The sequence below is a fragment of the Colias eurytheme genome, chromosome 17 (genome assembly GCF_061535395.1).
Source record: "Colias eurytheme isolate Ceu_HAF_F1 chromosome 17, ilColEury1 Martin Lab GWU primary, whole genome shotgun sequence".
NCBI classification, from domain to species: Eukaryota; Metazoa; Arthropoda; class Insecta; order Lepidoptera; family Pieridae; genus Colias; species Colias eurytheme.
The window spans coordinates 6,855,398-6,876,918 of NC_142996.1; the positions used below are offsets into that span (position 1 = coordinate 6,855,398).

General features: G+C 32.8%; 1 long non-coding RNA gene across 1 annotated transcript; it reads right to left on the reverse strand.

Annotated features, from left to right (window-relative positions):
• Positions 1-15,581: 15,581 nt before the first annotated feature.
• LOC149901289 (uncharacterized) lies at positions 15,582-16,878 on the reverse strand. Its single transcript, XR_016457674.1, has 2 exons — positions 16,671-16,878; positions 15,582-16,370 (listed from the first exon to the last, which is right to left on the reverse strand). It is a non-coding gene; the product is annotated as an uncharacterized LOC149901289 (long non-coding RNA).
• Positions 16,879-21,521: the final 4,643 nt, after the last annotated feature.

Sequence of the window (21,521 nt, forward strand, 5' to 3'; positions counted from 1 at the left end):
ACTTTTACCTTAAATCTAGCGCAAAATATTTGCCTCCCGTTACTTTCGTGTAGCCATACCAGTTACGTAACACAAATCCAGAAATATGGAATATTCTTTATGTTATATTCACGGCTGGAGCTCAACAGGTAAGCATGTATAAATTCTGTATTCGATGACAAAGCCCGCTCACAGTTGGAGTGCGTTTTTCATAAAGTGTCGGTTCTGTTTAACATTTTTTATTTGACCATTTGCTACCAACTGCGTTATATGAAAAATGGATCGTAACATCGTACCCTTTTCTCGTGTGTGTTTTTTTAACCGCATAAATCATGTCATTAAATTTTAATAGTCACTGCAACGCAAGGTGGGTTAGTTAGGGCTTTTGTTGGGCATTCGAGGATCTTTTCACTTGATTGTTACTATTTAGGACTATTGTGTGCTTTGATGGTTAACCCGGGTAAATGCCGACTTAATTTCATTAATCGACTTCTTTGTACGAATTAAGATTTAATTGAGTCAAGCTGGCCTTTGTGCATTGTTGTTTGAATGCCTTTCAGTGGATTATGTGTGGAATTCGAATTATTCTGTAGGTGTCATAATGATCAACACGTGTTTTGTTATCTTGATGGTTTTTTATCTTATCATCTTTGATTGTAATATAGACTTTTTATAGGCGTCGTTTCGGTGGTGATTATACCGATTGTATAACTCGATCTGTGGCTATCTTTCGTGCATTCAAAAGAGTTATGTATTTTATTTTTGATTAATTTTTCTTAAGTGCTCAATCCGCCACCAACATAACTTTGCACAACACCTCATAATTGAACCTAAATTTACATGTTTTTTTTTAGAATTTAATTGTAACTTACCCTGTTCATGCGAGGAAACATTCACATTTAATTAATGCCTGTTACAAAAACACTTGCGGATGTTTTAGCTATAAACATTGGCTTCCAATACCAGTTATTCAAAAGTTCAAATCATCTTAAATATTACACGTTATAACATGTTCAATATAAATGTTTTGCAACGCAAATGGCTTGTATTCACTATCAAAAAACAAGCGCAAATTCATATCACGATTCGAGATGTATCGAGCGATCAGTAAATCCAACGACTTTGGTACGGTATCGATGTTTTTTTCGATACCAAAAAGGTAGAATCGATTTTTTCTTTGATACCGAAAAGGTGTGGGGCGGGCTCGCCTCCAGGCATGTGCGATGCGCGGGCGAAGGCCAGAGGTCACGCGAACTGTAGTGATGTACCGGTGTCTGATGTTATCGATATTATTATTGTATTTTATCTTACAATTTTGTGTGTACGTATTTTAGTATTGTATCTTAATTATGTTGATGATATTGGTTGATCATAATGTTATTATGTATTGGACTCTTAATCTGTATGTGATAATCCAGACGATCCATTAAATAGAAAGTTAGAAAATCACTTTCACGTAGTTACAAAGTTTTGCTAGTTTTTCAATAGGACATTAATATTAATAATATAATAGGACCAAAGTTAATTGGCTATTTATCGACTCATATAAATATTTCCTGAGTGTGAAACAGTCAAACATTTGCATTATCTATGACTTTATATCGTTTGTTTAGGAATGTCAAAGATATCGATAGAATTTCAAGTTTATCGATAAAACGCTATGGATCTGAACAACACTAGGGACCACACCTTGCTTTAGCTATCTTGTGATGGCGAAAATATAATTTAAATCTATCCAATCATCCAGTCATGTGTGGAAAATACAAAATCACTTATTCACAATTACGCGGCGTTTAGTTTTTGTAAAGCGGACTTAAAGTTTCGATTTACTTACCTACTTATATCATGTAGGTAGGTATATTTAAATAACATTATTTATTTTTCCTTGAATACATGGGATTGAATACAGTAATTCTCAGATTTTAATAGAAATATTTCCTATGCTGGTGTTTATTTTTCATGCAAGTTTCCATCCTGAAATGGAATTTATTGTACTATTACAAAAAAAATAGTAAAAGAGCTTATTTAATTTCCATCGCTCAGATTGTTTTCAAAACATTATGATATAGATTAGGTAGGTTATAGATTTATTCGTGAAAGCTCTATGTTACCTTATATCTTACCAATAGACGATAGGTACTCCTTTCAATAACCGGACCTCTTACGAAAAAAATCCAACCCATTGATACACCAACCTTATCACCACATATTATATATTCATGATATTAAGTTTCATTGCATCAATGAATGGGAAAATAAAACAAGGCGATGGGCGATGCAATCAGTACACAGATCGACAGATGAGCTCTGTATGTAAATAGGATGGAAACAATGAGGTTTCCTGTACGCTGATAATCTTTTCAGTGTTTTGCATAATGCGGCTACGTTTCGAAACGTCGATGTTAATCTTCGCTAAATGAAAAGTAATGCTGTTAAATTATAAGTTAATATTATGTCTAGTTTTTTGATGTTTCACTCGCGTTTATTTCGCATAGATTACCTAGAGAAATTTCAGTAGATAGGTTCATACATAGTATGCCTGATTATCTGTTTTAAATTCTTAAAGGTATTGTGACGTCATAGCAAAACAGACTAACCTTCATATTTACAACAAACACCAAACGCCGACATCTCTACCATACTGCATACACGTAGAATTTAATTTTCAAGTATCCTCAATAAAAAGTAAAGGGCGGCCGCAGAACATAAGTCAAAGAGGCAAGCCGTAAATTCCGATCTGCTTGCACTAGGTTCACTGGGTCGAAGGTATTGTGCGTTGATTTAAATGCAGGTTAAATGGCGGTTCAATTTATGTTAAGATTTTAGTATTAGAGCTTAAATGTTCAGATGCTAATTTACATTATTAATTAAATTATAAATAGAATGAATAATATCTCTCTGAGTCTTCTTGTAAAAGTATATCTGTCTATCATAGTCTTTCGATTTTTAAGTTAACAAAATGCAAGTACACAATATACAAATATGTATCAAGTAAGTAGATACTTTTTGCACATACCGACAGCAAAATACTTCTATATTTAACTAATAAAAAGCAAGAGAGCTAAACAAACTAATCCTTCACGCGAATACTATTTCAAAACCCAATATTCGAACGAGATACCTATAATATGTTTTACTTAAACGTTTCAAATTATGACATTACAACTATTACGTTACAAAATATGTTGCTATGTTCGTTGAACAATAAAACGTTTTACGATGGGAGTTTACCATTCTAATCGTGTAGAAACGTGAAAAAATCCACCCACCAGCGCGTGCGCACCGCGGCTCGATCAAAAAAAGCATCGATGGTTTTTGAAATACTTATATGGAGCTGTTATTACCATAATATTATTTTATGTTACGTTATACTCCAAAATTTCAGTTTATAAATTGTATATTATGATTGCAGTTAATTTCGTGTAGACGTTTTACATGATAGACTTGAATTTCGTTAGAAATATTGTTTTTACAGAATACTTTTACAACTCTTTAATATAATCTCGGAACCTCATAACATAGGTATAACACTATTCATCCTGGCACTTTGATTTATTCTGTAGTATTTACAGTACATTTGTAGTATTTACCTTATAAAGTGGAGAAATTCTACATAATTATTATCCTTGTCCTTTTCACAAAAATCTACTGTGTGCAATTTATATTTTATTGAATCTACTACTTCACAATAAACTTAAACTGAGCTGTACACGTTGTGATTGATTTCAAAATAAAATAAGGCAGTGTCGCAAATCATATTGTAATCAGTTTTGTCGTTTCAATTGCAGAAACAGGTCAGCAGCGTAGTAATACGAATTACTTCACACCTAGAGTTACTAATATTATTCACACTTATACACTCATAAATATTAAATACCGTAGTCCGTAGAATTGCCGGCTTTCTATACAATATACCATAGCGTATACTGCAAAGCAGGGCTGACAAAGATCTGTTTTTTTTTTCACATAATAAAATGGTTTTACAGAAAAGACTAGAATACATTAAGTATACATAATATATGAAACCTATGTATCAGCTACAACTGATAAAAAGTGATGAAAAGTTTTTATTTATTTACTGGGTGGTTTTAACAGCACCATATAATTAGCGATCGTAATGATGCACCAAATATAATCGACATAGTACCAGACGCGGGAATGCGCCGCACGATATTTATTTGACTTTTTTTCAATTTTGAACTGCGAAACTTTTTCCCACGCCAATCAGTCTGAAGCATATTTTTCATTTTAATATCCCTTTAGAGGGAACTTATTGCCAAATACCATGTTCTTAAAGAGTATTTATTGAAAATTGTTATATGTACTTTCTTCTCCTCCTTATACTCTTTATTTTCTTTTTATTTCTATATTCTTCGTCCTCTAAAATTTTTCATTTCAATTCAATTCTCTTTTTATATTTAAAAGGAACATTAATTATTTTTTTTATTTCCCTGTAAATAAAAGTAAATTGCTATTCATATTTTCCTGTGCACATTCCAAATTGAAAACAAACAAGATAGTGGCGCCGCGGCCGTAGGTATAGAGTCAAATAAATTCTCTTATTGTCGGAGGCCAAAACATATTATTTTAGGTCATTCTAGAAAATACGTAAGCGCCGACTAGTACCAACTAATTGTGTATATACCTTTGTTGATAAAATTGAAAATTGAAGTGAATAACTTATTTACAAAAATGTATAAAACACAATTAACAAACAGTCCCATTTATCTTGTATACCTTCGAGAATGCATAAAGCTTACATGTTTGATTAAAACGAAATTCAATTCATCATTTCATACGCCAATACTAATGAGTTTGGCTCATGTTTTTAAACAGCTTTAGGCGAAAAGCGACTTTTTAAATAAAAACACCTTGCGTGCGAACACGAGTAGCTTCGAGACACGCAACTATCTAAGTGAGAAGTGATTTAAAAACTGAGGCCATAAAATACGCGGTTAAAAAATGTAACAAAATAATAATTGACATTATATGTATAAGAAAAAATTTTGACGACATACGTGGCTACTGCAAACCCACCCTTGACCGACGTAATAATAACGCATAACTTATGTAGTAACTATGTATTTAGTAATCTGTGACTGAACCCTCATAGGAGGCCTGAGTCTCCACAGTGACTGATGGATAGATATTAGCATAAAAGATGTATAAAACCGTTACTTCTGACAACTTAAATTGCAAATTGCAAAATTACAATTCTAAAACAATAATATAGGAATAAATAAAATGGTACGGGAGCCAGGAACAGATTTTATGACCAAGTTCCTCTCAAGCGGTAATTAGTAAAATGCATCAAAGTATAGTATTATGAAGCCTCGTGAACGTCAGCTGGAGCTCGGTTGGGGGGAAGAGCGGTTGTAGCCTCCCGTATCAGCTGACGGTTTTTCCACCAAGATACAGCCAGCTGACCTATATATTTATCCACAGTTACATATAAGCTATCATCAGGTAAATTTTTGTTTGAGAGGAAATCACGGAAAATAAATTTTTCTTTAAATTTAACTTTCATGTTCGAGACACCAGCTGACGTATAATACACCATGTTGTAACCAGCTGACTATTTTTTTCCGTTGAGATATTGGGTTAGCTACAATTTGACAAATTTTTAGCTGAGAGGAAATGAATGAATGAATGTATTTTTTTTCCTACGTGCGTGGGAGTCTACAACCGCTCACCCCCCCAACCGAGCGCCAGCTGACGTTCACGAGGCTTTATAATACTATACTCTGATGCTTCTGACGAATTATCTCTTGAGAGGAAATAATGAACCCAATTTGCACCTGGCTCCCTAACCAAAACACAACGTGTTGAAGTAGGCGCACGCGGTTTATATCGCTTGATTACGGGGTCATACGCCTATTTTCTGTCCAGATTATAATTTATCTCAGTTGCAAATTTCATACAACTATTCTCCAATTTTCACAAACTTTCACGTTTATAATATTATAAGAATACCTACGATGAGTTATTGTTATATACATATTTCGAATTTCGATACTAAAAACGAGGGGCTCTTAGGTACATAGTTACTCTTACTGTATTAATTTAATTTAATACATTGGTAGTTAATTTAAGTTTCATATAAATTGCGTTTTACTTCTACGTAAAAATTTTGCTATGTATCTCATTTTGCATACATGGTATCTATCATGATATCATGGTACCTATGTTATGTGCCATGATAGTGGGCTGTAAGCTACATTCAATAAAAAAAAACTCCAAATAGATAGATAGAGAACTTAAACCTGTAAGAATTTACTATTTTTCAGTCGGTAAAACGATTTTAGAGTCTCTATTTTCGTGGCCCGAAACCATTGTACAACAAAACACTGCATCTAAAGACCAACGATGTTTATTATAGCAATCAATTTATTGAGTTCACCGATTGAGATATCCTTATGATCAGTAAAAGGTAGCGATTATTAAGTGATGGAAGACACGCGATCCTGCTTTATTTTTGAATATCTTTAATTCAATTTTCACAACCAATAAATTACCATTTTGAAATAAATATTAGCTTACAATTTACAAATCGAACGTCGCTTAAAATGTTTCATAAAGAACACTCAGAACTGGCTGGTTTTAAAAAGTTTATATATGTTTATATTTTTAATCTGTACAATTACTATTCCGCAAAATTAAAATGTTTCATAAACAACCAAGATGTTTTTAATGTTTTTAATTGTACAATTAGTTCGCGTGAGCGGTAACTAGCAATTTGAATTTAGAATGCGGAGCCCGCCCAACCGACACGCCTAGTGCTATCAGATTTACTTACGTAAGGCTGATTATGCAGTTTCTGACCCCACTGTGTTGATGACGTCCAGTAGATATGCGTACTGTGGAACGAATAATGCATATTCAAGTAACTACGCGCCTTGAATTTATTCGCTTGTTAGATATAGCCGGGGATACCATTCGATTCAACATACTTATGTATGCAATTATATTTTAATACATACCTTTACTATGTATTGTAAATTTTGTTTAGATTTGTAGCGCCTGGCGTAATTGAAGTAGCAATTATTGCAACACAGTTTCATATTGTAAAAATATTGTCTGAAATATATTTTGTGATTTTGGAACTTAATTACTTACCTAAATTTATTCATTAATCTTTTTAAGTTATATTCATAGAATACTTAATAACTTTAGCTTTAACAACAACAATAATATTATACTTAATTGATAAGGTTCATCATGAAATTAAGAAAATTCCTATTAAAAGATATATTAAGAATTGTACCTAATAAGTGAAATAATGTATTTATTCAGTTTCCATAATTAAGGTGAAGAAAAATATAATTTATTTTGTGGTAATATCCTATATACACTTATATGAATTGGCAAGGTTTAATGCTTCTGTAGACTTTATTTTCCATACAAAACAGTAAGTTTTATATGCTATGTAAAAAAGACTGCTAAATCCATTACTCTGAATGTTTTTTCTTCGCAACAATGTATGAGTAGGTAGTGACAGTAATGTATCTTGAATTCGCACTTTTGCACAAACATGTTCCTTGACATCAAGCTGCAATATCAGGAAAATATTAAGTTTCGTTATATATATTTCGATATTTAGAAGTTTGGAAAACTAATAAGCAATTTAAATTATAAAATACTAGCATTCCGCCCGCTACTTCATCCGCATTTTCAATGAAAATCCCGCATAGTTTCCGACTTCCGTTCTTGTAGGATTTGCGCGATATTATGTGTAACGATGTTACCAACTATGTGTGTTCCAAATTTCATTGTAATCGTTTCAAGTATTTGTGTAAAAGAGTAACAAACTGTAACATACATCCATACATATTCAATAACTTTCGCGTTTATAATATTAGTATGATTAGGTATACCAAACTATACAGTCTGTTCTAACTATGTATTTCTGGGTATGTTACCACCATCACATACAAAGTCCGAACAAAATGACATCACAAGACATACAATCACAATTCTTACCCCATAATTGTGGGAACACTAATATAAAGATTAAAGACTTAATGACGACTTTCCACTCAATGTAAGCGTGGTAAATGAATCGCTTTGGAACCGAAACGCTCACAATAACATGTCATATGCATGGACAAATCGATCACGTCCATCGCCGACTTGTAATTTGCTCATGGAGGTCGATACATTGACCTCCTGTCCTGTCTCTTCCCACGAAACTTTTGTGAACCTTTCTTAGAAGCGATCTGAAATAACTACTTTGAATTTGTGGTCAGCTACCTAGATTTTCTGGTACATAATATAGACTACAGAACATGATACTTATTAAAAACATAACAGTGTAAATATGATAAGTACTTACTGAACCAAATACCAACACTAGTCAATTGTGTAAAATATATTATAATCCACAAGTAATTAAGTCTATACTATCACTCTCATAGGAAAGGGCGGAGTTCTGGGAAAGTATATACATTTTTGCTAGAACTTTCCATGGTATATGGAAAATAGCAAGAATGACATCTTTCCTTTAAACAATACATATATACATTATACATTCCACAGCAGTCCATCGAATAGAACAATTTAATATAACTGTCTTGGGTTCACAAATTGGTTTGTCATACCATTGACCTAATAGCTAATGTGATCGTCTATTATCCTTCCAATATTTTTCATTAAAATTCCTATTATCTGACTCAGTACCAGAAAAAATGTATTACTAGTTAAGCGCCACACAATCATTATATAGAGGCAAAACATAACCTGTAATAACTGGACCGAAATCTGACTCCGTGTCCTTAGCGTGAGAAAATCACCGTCGGTTCCACAGTGACTCCATTTTGTATGATATATTGCTTTAAACGTGCCATTTAGCGCTTACGCATCCATCCCAAAATATAGAGGAGTAAATTAGAAAAAAAATGTAAACACAACATTGTACGAATTCAATAATTAGATTAAGTTTATAATGAGGGGGTAGGTTGCGGGCAGCGCGACGGCGCGTCGGGACGCACGTCTCCCCGTGGCGCCTGGAGCGGACCTTTTTGATCCTGTTTGTTTTAATTACCGACCTGTGGTCTTCAGGACTTTTGTGCTAGCCGAAAATTGACCCTAATTGGCAGTAGGCTGAAACGAATCAAGCGGTTAGGGGCGGGCAACGTTTCCAATAAGCATTTTGGGACTCTACGCTTAATCCATTTTTTAGGACACTGATGCTAATATTATGAGGAAACTACGGTTGCTGTATTAATATTTTTATGTCATTAACGTACTTTATCATATTATTTAAGATAATTTCTTTTTATTAATGTACAGTAATAATTACGTAGTTTTATAGACAAAAAACCATTTGTTCTTAAAAAATTCAGTGTTATAAATTTCTATAAAAATATCTCTACATTCCTGTCTTGAATTTTTATAATCAGTATATGTATTAAGCTTCACATTCAATATACTTATTAACATTCCGACTCTAAGTACTATATTTATAACGAAATTCCTGAACCCTTTCAGCTCAGACATAGTTATTACAAAAACTGGCTGACGTTCCAATAAAATTCCAGAGATTTTATTCCCAATATTACAGTGAATGATTGAACCGAATAATTCGGTAAACGCTTGTAATCACTTGTGGCTTAGCATCGTTATTACCATGAGTGCTGCTATTACGACCTCTATTATACTACTCTTTGAGAAATGATTCTTATTCAATGGCTATTTTCATCGTCCATAATGCAAAGACTGAGAGAGTTTTACAGCCATTTACGAAGTCAAACAATTTGCATGTCTTTTCCTTGATACTTAATACCAACAAAAATATACAATCAATTGAGAGAGTAACAACATACGTAATGAAAGTTTCACCTACAAAAAATTCCTAGTAAGATCCCACGGTAAATCGTAGGTGAGAACCAATCTCCAAAACTAGCCTGAAGCAAACGGTAGACCCACTGCAGCAGCAATCGCCGCTCCACATAATAAAAAAGGCACAGACAAACAAAGTCCAGGAGATAAAAGTGACGATACTGCGGTTGTTGATCACGATAATGATACAGATTTAGCGTTGGTCGTACTTTACGGAGTGGTGTAAGAGGTCGCACGCAATCCAAGCATTCGGAACACGTGGGAACTTGACGGCGAGGCGGGTAGCCCTCGGGCGAACGCCACAGTTGACGATGGTTGCGATAAATATTTTCGACATTAGTGAGCAGAGAGCAAGCTTCGACCCGGGATTTATGTGGCACTATCGTGAGGGAAATTGTTTTACGATATCGTTTGTTTGAAATTCAACAATCATTATGCGATTTGAACATATTGTACATTTTGCACACTTACAATTGCAATAGATGAATATAATAAGAGAAATGATAAAAAGCCATGAACTTTATGAAACGCGTTATAGCAATGTGTATTGCAATCTTGATCGATTCGCAACCTAGCAAGCATGCAAATTAAGTACTTTATTAACGACTCGTCTGCATGAATATGCACTCTGACTGTATAATAAACTTTTACATTATTAAATCCGAAACTAGTCTGTCCAATCCTTTACATAATTGTTAATTACCACAGTGAAACTACACTAGATACTCTCTGAACTTTCCAAACCTTACGGATGAAGACAGCCAGAGGGCGAATACCAAAAAAAAGTTGGGGTCAAATGTCGAACAATTTATTGCCTCCACAGTAAGGCTCAACCGTTTGGCTTTCGGCGTTCTTTGGGAATATCCGCAAACCTCTAATTAGGAGGATTATGAAAATATTCACACAGGTGCGTGGTACATCCCTAATAAGCGACTTGGCTTCAGGCGAGTCGTGCTGTGGCTTAATGCTCTGGGTGTTACTGGTGCAGGTGGATTTCGGTTACTTTTTGGGTCCGCGGTCTATGATGGTAACACTGTTTTTATTCTTTTTACCCACTGTTATGAACGATTAAGACTTTAGTTCCCACACAAATCGGATCATAAGATTAATATTCATTATCGACTCTGAAACTTTAGCTATGGTTTAACTTAATGCGCAAGAAGGCTTATCTCCTCGTTTAATACATCATTGATATATTCTTATTCGTCAGTAACTTACCTAATACAAACAACCTGGTTCAATCTAATTTTACAAACACAACAGGAATTCCTTCGTCTGCGCTATTTCCACGTTTATCTAAAAAAAAAAAAGGCGGTTAGTTCTTTATCGCATCAACATAGCACGCGTCCCCTGCATTATATTTCTAGCAGTGACACAATAAAAATACTTTGAACGGTAGTAAAGAGCACCTATGACCTTTATCTTGATAATTTATCAGCTATACTTGTATGTAACAAATGTGTTCGTCTGTGGTGGGTAATATGAAAGTCGTGCGGTAAATTTCTCACGATTAAAGATGTGTAAGTGCGTTAGCACACGTGTTTATATGAATTGTTTCAACAGATATTTCAAGGAAATAGTGAACTTTGTAAGATTTGACGTTATACCTTTAATATATAGGTACCTAATTATCATCACCGTCTTACTAAAATTGTTCAGGCAGTCTGTAATTTTACAGCAATATACATCATAGTACCTACCTTTCGAATGTTTAAGAAACTGTGTAAATTTACAAAATGAATGTAATAATACAAACTTCGGTGCTAATACAATGGAAAAGGCATTAAACCAAAACATTATATCCAATAAAAAAATTGAAATTATAAGACTGTGCTAATTAAACATAATTTATAACAACATAATATCGGTGTGGATAGTGGAAGCTTAGTTTTTTGCGTCGTAAAATACAATGAAATCACAAAATTCGCAACTGTAAGAGATCATTCATAAAACGGCGCAAAAAATAAATGGTTCTTCTCGTTATAATGATAGGTTCGAGTGAATGAACGAAACAGAAACCAAACTATAGACATATATTTATTTATTTTTTAAAGAGCAAAGTGATTATCGCAGGATACGATAATGTGAATGAATGAATTTCGCTCTCTTTCTAAATGTTTATTATCTACGTTGGTTGCATTTATAGGTTTATAATAAAAATTGACCTAGAAACTAAGATATTAAATGTGTAGGTAGGTACCTATATCTCTATCATATTATGTTTTAGTTGGCTTCAGCAGTCTCCGTCGCTGGTCTGTTTCCGTGAAAAGGGAAACATTTTCTGGTAATTCAATGGAGTTATACAAAATTCATAGGTAGGTACTCCAATGAAGTTATACGAAATGTTTTATTGCATCCACTAAGAGCAGAATGTTGCCTAGAATGAAATCAGATTCGGAATAGGGTTGTTAAAAATTGTTTGAACACTCGTTTTATTAATAAACATGCTTGTTCTTGATGGCTATGTGTTTAAGCTTTTTTAAAATAATTAACATAGGTTGTCTTTTAAATAAGTCTATTTACCACCAAGTAATAAACTCAAACTCAAACTCAAACATTTATTATTTATTAGACTACTTTTAGAAGCACTTTCGAATCGTCATTACATATTTTTAACATTTACCACCGATTCGGAAAGCAGTATCTATGGAGAAGAACCGTCAAGAAACTCCATAGTTGCTCTTTTAAAATCATGTACATATTACAATTCAATTTTACATAATATGTAACTTAAATCTAACTATAAATAATATGCCAAAGACCTCCGTCAGACATACGCTATAATTTCAAATGATATAAAAAATGTATCACAAAATACTACCCTAATAGAATGTAATTTAGTAGTTTACTTTAACTTCTACCCTCTAACAATCGAGAAGTGGTAATCATTGGTTACATTGATTAGTTTCTGAACGACTCGTGAATACTGGCGCCTAAAGATTAGCTGGTATTAGGGAAAAAGTAGGAACGCCAGTTGAAAATTAGTTGGAGTATTAATATTGCGTTACATTTGTTAATTGTTTTTAATTAATTATATCATAATATATCATGCAGTTAAAATAAAGCACATTGCTTAGTAAAATACTTTTGGCATTTATTTAAATCTACGAAGTGACTATTTGTACGGGTACTGTACGAATAAATTATATTTATTCGTACATTTATTCAATTTTTTTTTAATTAAGAATCAACTCTTGTCATTGTCATTCTGGATGATTAGCCTGTCTTAAATCTATTGCATTTGGAATAAGGAAAAGTTATGAAAAAGGTACGGTAAGGGATGGTAAAGTAACAATTTCCTCAAATTAAACGCAATAAAGAAGGATAAAGACTTCTGCTGACCGCATCCAAAACCCAATGACACACCTACATCATCATCTCCCCAATAATTAGACAAACATTTCATTGTAGCAAAATGGCCTCATAAATCTCTATTTTGCACCATTAAAATGTCATAAACCAATCATTATTTATATTAAAGCGCCCGTCAAATTGCTCGCACAAAGTCTATTTACAAAAAACATACGGAAGGCACGTCTGACGATAATATCCAGAGATACTGCAAAATTCGTCTTAAGTCATAACAAAATTATCATCATCTATTGCCGTATCATTTCAAGACTATTATAAGCACATTTGTTCGAAATTCTATTTAATAACCCCGAAACCGCACATCGCATTTTGATCCAAAATAATTATACGTTCTTGAAGGATAGAACCCTTTTCTATTTACCTGCTATTACTTAGAAACTGACAGATTTAATTCCGATTAAGAGATTGGTCTAATTATTCGGTTATTATGCATTTAATTGTAGGGTCTATTTTGGAACAATTACAAATTATATAGCGTAGCAATTATATACACACGCAAACGTCAATGCTAAGAATATAAAATTAAAAACAAAATATAGTTTTCAAGACGTGGAGTGTGACTGTAATAATAGTTGAATGAAAGTACCTTCGCTGGAATTGTTTAAAAATATAGTCCAATTCAATCAAATAATCTTAGACGAAGACTTTGAAGAACCTTGGTAGTAAAAACAAATATGACGATGATGACGATGACGATGGTGATGGTCTCCGGTGCTCGATACATGTAGAAATTAAAAAATGGAAAGTACCTAATGGGATTTTCAGGTGAAATTATTCAAGATCTTTTCATAAAAAAACGTGATTTTGCAATGACGTTGAAGTTATTTTTGACCCAAGTTCTTGTTCCATGTAGCACTGGCAACGCTAAAAAGGACGAAATATAAAATTACTAGGTACCTACATGAAACTCTGTAGGTACATTTTATTTCTCCTACTAATAATCCAACCTTAACATGAACGTTATTTTCTAAATTCCATTCAAAAACTTGAAATCAAAAAGAAGATTTAATTTTAACCCATTCCAAATTTTTGTTTGACGTGTGCACGTCTATCGTTATTGTGACATTGCCCTTTGATGTTTATCGAAAGCTTTATTGCTATTGCAATAAGGTTGTAAATGGAAGTAAAGTTTAATAAATAGATGACGTGAGACTAATTTCAGTTGTCGGCTTGTCAATCTTCGAAAGATTTTGACGTGAAGGTATCAACATGCTTTGTTACTTGAAGTGTGTATTTAAACCTTACGAAATATTGTAGTAATAAGCTTTAATGCGACAAAACATTATGATGAAAGTTAATTAATCAGAGTTTAGCATAATAGAGAGAAGATCAACATCATAGTATTAGTATCTTTGTTATTTATATTTTGTTTAATACAATTAAATGATTCCGTTATTTCTACACTTCTTAAAAGGCATAAGCGGTACAAACACAGACAACCCTTTTTAATAAGGACGAGAAAATATATTTAAATTGTTGTGTCTGAAACTGATGGCAATTTGAAATTGATATTTTTGGTTTTATGGCATTCAAATGCTTTATAAATATAAATTTATAAAGATGATGGCAATTTCTTTGATATGGAATAATTTAAGTGACCTATGATTTAGAAAAAAACGAATTCAATTGTCTGAATATAGGTAGGGTCAGGGAGGAAACAGTGACTCGGATTTTTTCGATACGCTCAAAAATATAGTAAATAATATGTAATCAATGTGATTTTTTTAGATTTTGAAGTCAGGTTACTACATTTCACTATTGTGTCATTATATTTTCATTATACTTTAAATTAATTAAACTAAAAAATAAAATATAAAAAAATAGATTTGAGTCACTGTGTACCGGTGGATGTATACAGTGACTCAATAGTGTAGTACACAGTGACTCTAATAGTATACAGTGGCTCAGTGAAAATAAAAAAGATATACTTAATCAAAATTCTTTATTATCTTTCATAAAATGACTAATGCAAATGTAGGAACTTCAATATATGAATTAATATCATCAGTCTTAGAATAAAATAAAATAAAAAACATTAAAAAATTTCACACAAAAAAAACATCTAATATCTAATCATCGTCCACTAATTCACAGTAATAAAATTAAATTACATTGAAAAAAAATAAAATGGTCTCGAAGCTGTACCAATCATTAACGGTTTAGGTAGAATAAATTTTAAATCGTCCTCTTTTACAATAGACTGATCGGGCTTATTTGGCATAATAAACTTATCAGTAGTCAGTACCAGGCTTTCGCCTCAAAAATGATATGTAAAATTCCATGTTCTCATTTCGTTCCTCTAACACTTTTCCCATATATCTCTGTTTTTTGGTAGCTAATTGGACAGTAACATATTCGCCTTCTCGAGGTGAATGAGGTAAAGGTTTCTTTAAATCTTCATCCGTTAAAATAATGTTTTCGTTATCAGTGTCAGCGTCATTTTCATATCCATGATTGTTATCTGTTGGCCATTCCATGTCATCATCCGAATCTTGTAATAATACTTCTTCATTTTCCATTTCTTCATCGCTGCTGCTCTTATTGTTCGAGTAATTTTACTTTTCTTTGCGTCATATTTTCTTGTTCCAAAAACAAATTTTCAGATGTATCGGTAGCAATTAGCCTGCGTCTAGGATTCCTACGTTTTCTGTTATTTTGTCTAGGTTTGGCTTTTATTGGATCTCTGAATTGAAACGGACTTTTAAAAGAAACTTGTGAGGATGAGATCGGTGGTATGTTGACGAATGAACTCGGTGGTATGTTATTATATGAAGTCAATGGTGTGTCGATAAGCGAAGTGGAGGGTATGTTAATGGATGAAGTCAATGGCATGTTGATGAAGGCTGGAAATAGGTTTTCTGAGATAATGTTTGCATTCGGTTGGTTGTCTTCTACAGTTTCTTTGAAAAATATTGGCTCTTCCAAGACACATAATGTAAGTGGTTCAGTAGACTAATTTGTCTTGAAATTTATAGGTTCGTTAGGGCTCCAACTGTTGATCGTCAAGAGTTTCACAGTTTTTTGTCTTTCAATAATATCTTTTAAGGGTAGCAAATGCAGCACCGACCTTCTTAGATGCTTGTCTTATCGAGTCTCCATTTCTTATTAATAACCACCCTTATTTAATGTTTTCTTGTGTTGCTTTTCCAATTTTACGTTCTGCAGATTTTTGCCGTGGTATTCTATCAACAAAATATAATAATTAAACAAATTACCTAAAAAATCAAAAGGAAAACATAGAACTGCATACTATAAACTGAAGTAGGTACACAGTGGCTCACGAGTCACTGTGTACCGCTTCAAATTGAGTCACTGTACACAACTCCGTCATTTTGATTATTTCATATTCAAATGGATCGAAAAATCAATCAATAAACTGAATTAAACATACAAAGGCAATCTGCATAAACATAACTATAAGACAGAAAAAATGATTACAACATTTATTATATACTTAAGATATTAAAATCAATCAAACTTACGTTAAAAATATAATTTTGTGAGCACTAAAACAAAAACACGTGGTGGCACCACTGTTCGGCACTTGAGACGCCGGCTGATTGGTTTGTACAAGTCCGAGGACCGTTAGCTTCAAACGAGGGAGGTAGACAACAACTGTGTACGTCTTATTCTAGCCGAACTAGTAATGAGTCACTGTAGCCGCCTGAGTCACTGTTTCCTCCCTGACCCTACTATAACAGTTTTAATTCAGGATTGATATAAGGTCCAGAGAATCACATCTCTTGTCCTATATGCCTAAATTTAAAACATAAACAGTAATAGTATAAAATCTCTACAAATTCTCAGGTAATCCTATCCCTGAATCTGATCCTTCAATCGTATCTATATTTCGTCCCATTCTATAAATCTTGCCTTGCTGATCGGGAATACATTCACAAAAGTAATAAACGCCCCAAGTAACAGATGTATAATACAATAATAATACAGAACGTTTAATATTCAATATTCATATTAGGTCATGGGTTTATTTCACCCACAGTGGGTGTGACTTGGGTCTAATTGGCCGAAATGAACCTATTATACCGATGATTTGTGGTGATTGACAGCTGTCAATCAGATTGCGTGAGCGGCTTGAGGCGCGTGCGCCAACGGTTTTGTGAAATAAACACGGGATATTCACTAAAATGTGGGTTTAAATTGAAGAAATGTTTGGAATTTATTGCTTGGGTTAGAATGACTTAGATATTTTTAATACAGTCTACTGTTTAATCCATAGATACTTGCTCGTAGTTGTTATATGTTGTTGTTGGTCCATTATTGTCCAAAAAAATATGAAAATCTTGGACTCGTGGAATCATACCAACATAATGCTATCACGCTGTGTAGGTACTCATTATAGAGACGATTTCTTTTCATTTCTATTGCTAACACTGCTAGAGGTCTATAGCAAGGATATTTTGTTACAGGCAGCGTCACACGCTTATAAAACACGACGACGCGACGACAACGCACGACACATTTATTTTAGTATATCCTTTAAATTTTCTTATCCCGGTAGAATGGCTTTCAGTGGACTTTATCCTTTGGGAGCTTTACTGAACTTTACTGAAGGCATATAATAAGAATTTTCATGGACAGATTGCGAACTGACGTCCCGTCCACGTAACATACCTATTTCATTCACCATAGCCCTAATGTAAAATAACAGTTAGAAGTATATTTCTAAAACCGTCAAGGTAAATTTCCACTTCAAATATAACACAAACAACCATACACAGTTATTTATATTTGATTGCACATTAGGAGCATCGCTCAGAGCTAACATAAATCTCTATCAAAACGGCTGTAAAAACGAGGATAATTATCTAAAGTGTAATAAATATCCAAATAATTCCTTTGTTTTGTGAAGCTACTTGATATTAAGCCGCGGGCGGGTAATCTTCATTAAGTCATTTTATTGTTCACCTATGACTCAAAATTGCCCACTACTATGTTAATTTGGAGTTTGACCTTTTGCGTAATAACTTTAAATATTTAGTTTTTTGTTAGAACTTTCCACTAATAAGAGATGATATTTTTTAAAGATTATTATTTCAAAACTTATTTTAAGCTGTAGCTTAATTTAGATGCTATTCTTTAGTGTGAAGTTTTAGACTGTCTCTTTTTATGTAAAAAAAAAAAAATAATTAAAATTTGATAAGAACTGTACCTACAATTTACAATTTATAATCTGAACCTGAGTGTAAATTAAAAGTATCTCAAGTCATAATGTAAAATATATAGTTCATTCTTCGATTTGAACAAGTACAACAATCATATATTTGAACAATACATTCCTTGTCATAAGTGATGGAGGCCCTTACAACTGCGTACCCCTACATTCGTATTAGTAGGTATGTGAGTAATAAAATATAGGCAGATGTTTTAAAGGCTGACTAAAAAAACACAATCGTAGAAAAAACAATAAAACAATGATTTTTGGCCTACTTTACTAAGCTACCGTAACCGTAAATTAAAACCTAAAATAGAATAGAACTCCTTTAATTATCATCGATAAATCAATACAATATATTAATAAATCAACGAAACCGTCAGTCAGTGCGCAGGCGCATGACAGACAAAATAACTTGAAATATGGCAGCGGAGTTCCAAATTCGAATTTAATCTCACCAAATTGGTTTTAATTGGGACAAAAGGTAAAAAATGGCCGATTATCGAAGTTTATCCAAAACTTTAAATAGTCATGGGAAAATGTTTGGATGGAATTCGCGGCCTCGTCAGCGATTAGGCTTCAATCGGATGGGTTTTGTGCAATTTTCATTGACTGCTAAATTGCGTATACGAGAACGGAACAAAATTGTTGCATCTGTCAAACCCGTGCGTGCCGCGTCGGTTGTAATCTAAGGCAATTTCTATCCTTCCACTAAATCTAAATAATTAAGCCTCCCTTATAAAATTGTTTAGATTTGAACGGTCCTAATTGAGAAAAGGCTTAGAAGCTGTTTGAGAGTTTACCTTTGATGTTGGGTAAAATAAGGATAACAAAAATATACAAAATTATGCCTACAACTCAAAAATTGTGGTTCTTTTGAATTTTGAACACCTAATAGAAAAAAGTTTGATACTTTCGTAGGTAGATACATATTCATTTTAAACCGATGTTTCGAAATACAAATGATTCCTAAAACAATTATTTAGTCCTTTCTATGGTAAAATTATTTGCATTATAGTTGTAACTCTTGCTCTACACTGATCAACACTACTAAAATTAAAGTATTTTGCTCATATCTAATGCCATATGTTCTTTAGTTAAGTGAGTTGTCTTTAATTTGGTTGTAAAAAATGCATTGAATATTTATCCACATATTATTAAATATTGAACCTAATAAATTATTCAAATAATTCAATCAAAGCTAGATAATTACCTAGGCATAATCATTTAATGATAGCCCGTCACCACGTCACTTATAGTAGGGGAGACCGGGTATGGTTGTCTCACGGGTTGGTTGTCACAGCGGTCATAACACAAAACTGAACTATCAAATAAGTCTGTTGAACAGCGTGGCAAGAGCGATACAGTGACAACGCTGTCCCAACTTCGCGTCAGACCGCTCCGATCTACCGTGAGGGCCTCACACGTGTTTATTGTTTTCGCACAGCAAAAGTAAATTTTTGTGCTGCTGTGTCGAACCTCGTAATTATACGTTCTTGTTTTACAGTAATAATCTTTCAATTCATTTGATGATGATGAAATGTGTTTTATAATATCGTAGTATAGTTTTTTAGATATACATTGATCAGAATTTATTATCAATTTTTTTTTTCTAAAACGTGTTATGGGGCTCGTTGTCACAAATTTTTGGGGGCTGGTTGTCACATATCAACCAGCCCCCGGTATGCGAGATGACTTTATTTGCGTTTTGAGGTTGTTTTTTTTAGCCGTAAATTTTCAATCAACACCGGAAAATCACCCTAACAAACCTGCTGGAAGTCCATCTGTCCTTGATGACTCTATATTGACTCACGATTATTATTGTTTGTTAAAATTGTGATTGATGAATATTCAGACTGAAATAAAGACCGTAGACACGGTTTCATTTGGTTAAGAGTTCTTAATTAAAAACTATTCCGTAAAATTATAAGACCAAAGTGTGACTTTCTATTTATAAATTGCCTGTTATTTAGTATGTGACTACCTACCCTAGGCATTGTGACAACCATCCCTGACCCGGGGTTATAAGTCACATTTTTCTTTAGAGTGAAAATACAAAATATTTCTACAACCGATAATATTACACAAAAATACGTTTATTTCTTTTGTAACAGAATAATTACACTATCTTTTGGTATACAAATATCATTCCTAAACAACGTATTTTGGAAGTTATATAAAAAAAGTTAAAAATGTGACTTTCATCCCCGCTCTCCCCTAACTAGCAAGTAATTTAATACTATTTACAACTTTCGTAGTGTCCCACACTTAATGAATAATTATTTAAGCTCTACAGTCAACTTTATATGCTTAAAATTCAATATATTCCGCTCTACATAGAGCGAGAGTTGAGAAACATAATCTCTACAAATATGACTAGTAGCGACACCCCGTTGTGACAAATGACACACGTTAGTTCTGGCGTGACAAACTAGATGGCGTGACAAAGAATTAATGAAAAAATAACTATGCTCCAATTATTTGCTTGAGGAAATAAGCAATTTGTAGCTATTTGTAATCGTTTTCTTTTGGTTGGTTGGTTTAATTAAAAGATGTGTAAGATTTGATTTAATTATACGGTTTTGTATGATAGAGACATTTTATAGTATTTTGATGTAAAATGTTTATATTAAGTAGCTCTACATTTGGAAGTATCATTGTAGGTAATTATTTACAAAAATGTATTTAGGAGAGTTTATGATATAACTTAAAAAATCTGAACAATAATAGCTGGAATAATAATTGAAATAATTTGTGATTCAATAAAATATTGTACATTTTACTGGTAATATCTAACCAATTTACTTAGGTACCGAGCATCTACCTTGATCTAACTAAGTAAGGGATATTACTTCACCATACTTAAATAAAACTAAAAACTTAAAATAATAATTCTATAATATATCTATTATTATTTATATTTCATGAATGATTTTACGTAATTATGAAATTAACTTTTTTATTATATACCGCTAAGTATTTATTATATATACTAAGTAATTTATTTGTCACACAAAAAATAATGTGGATATGCTTAATATTTTAAAAGCTTAGTAGTTATTTGAAAAAACGTATACGAAACTTATGTCTTACACTAGGTATTATAGCGTAGGAAGAGGCAGTAATATAGGATTTAGAAGTTCATAATTTCATGCAAATT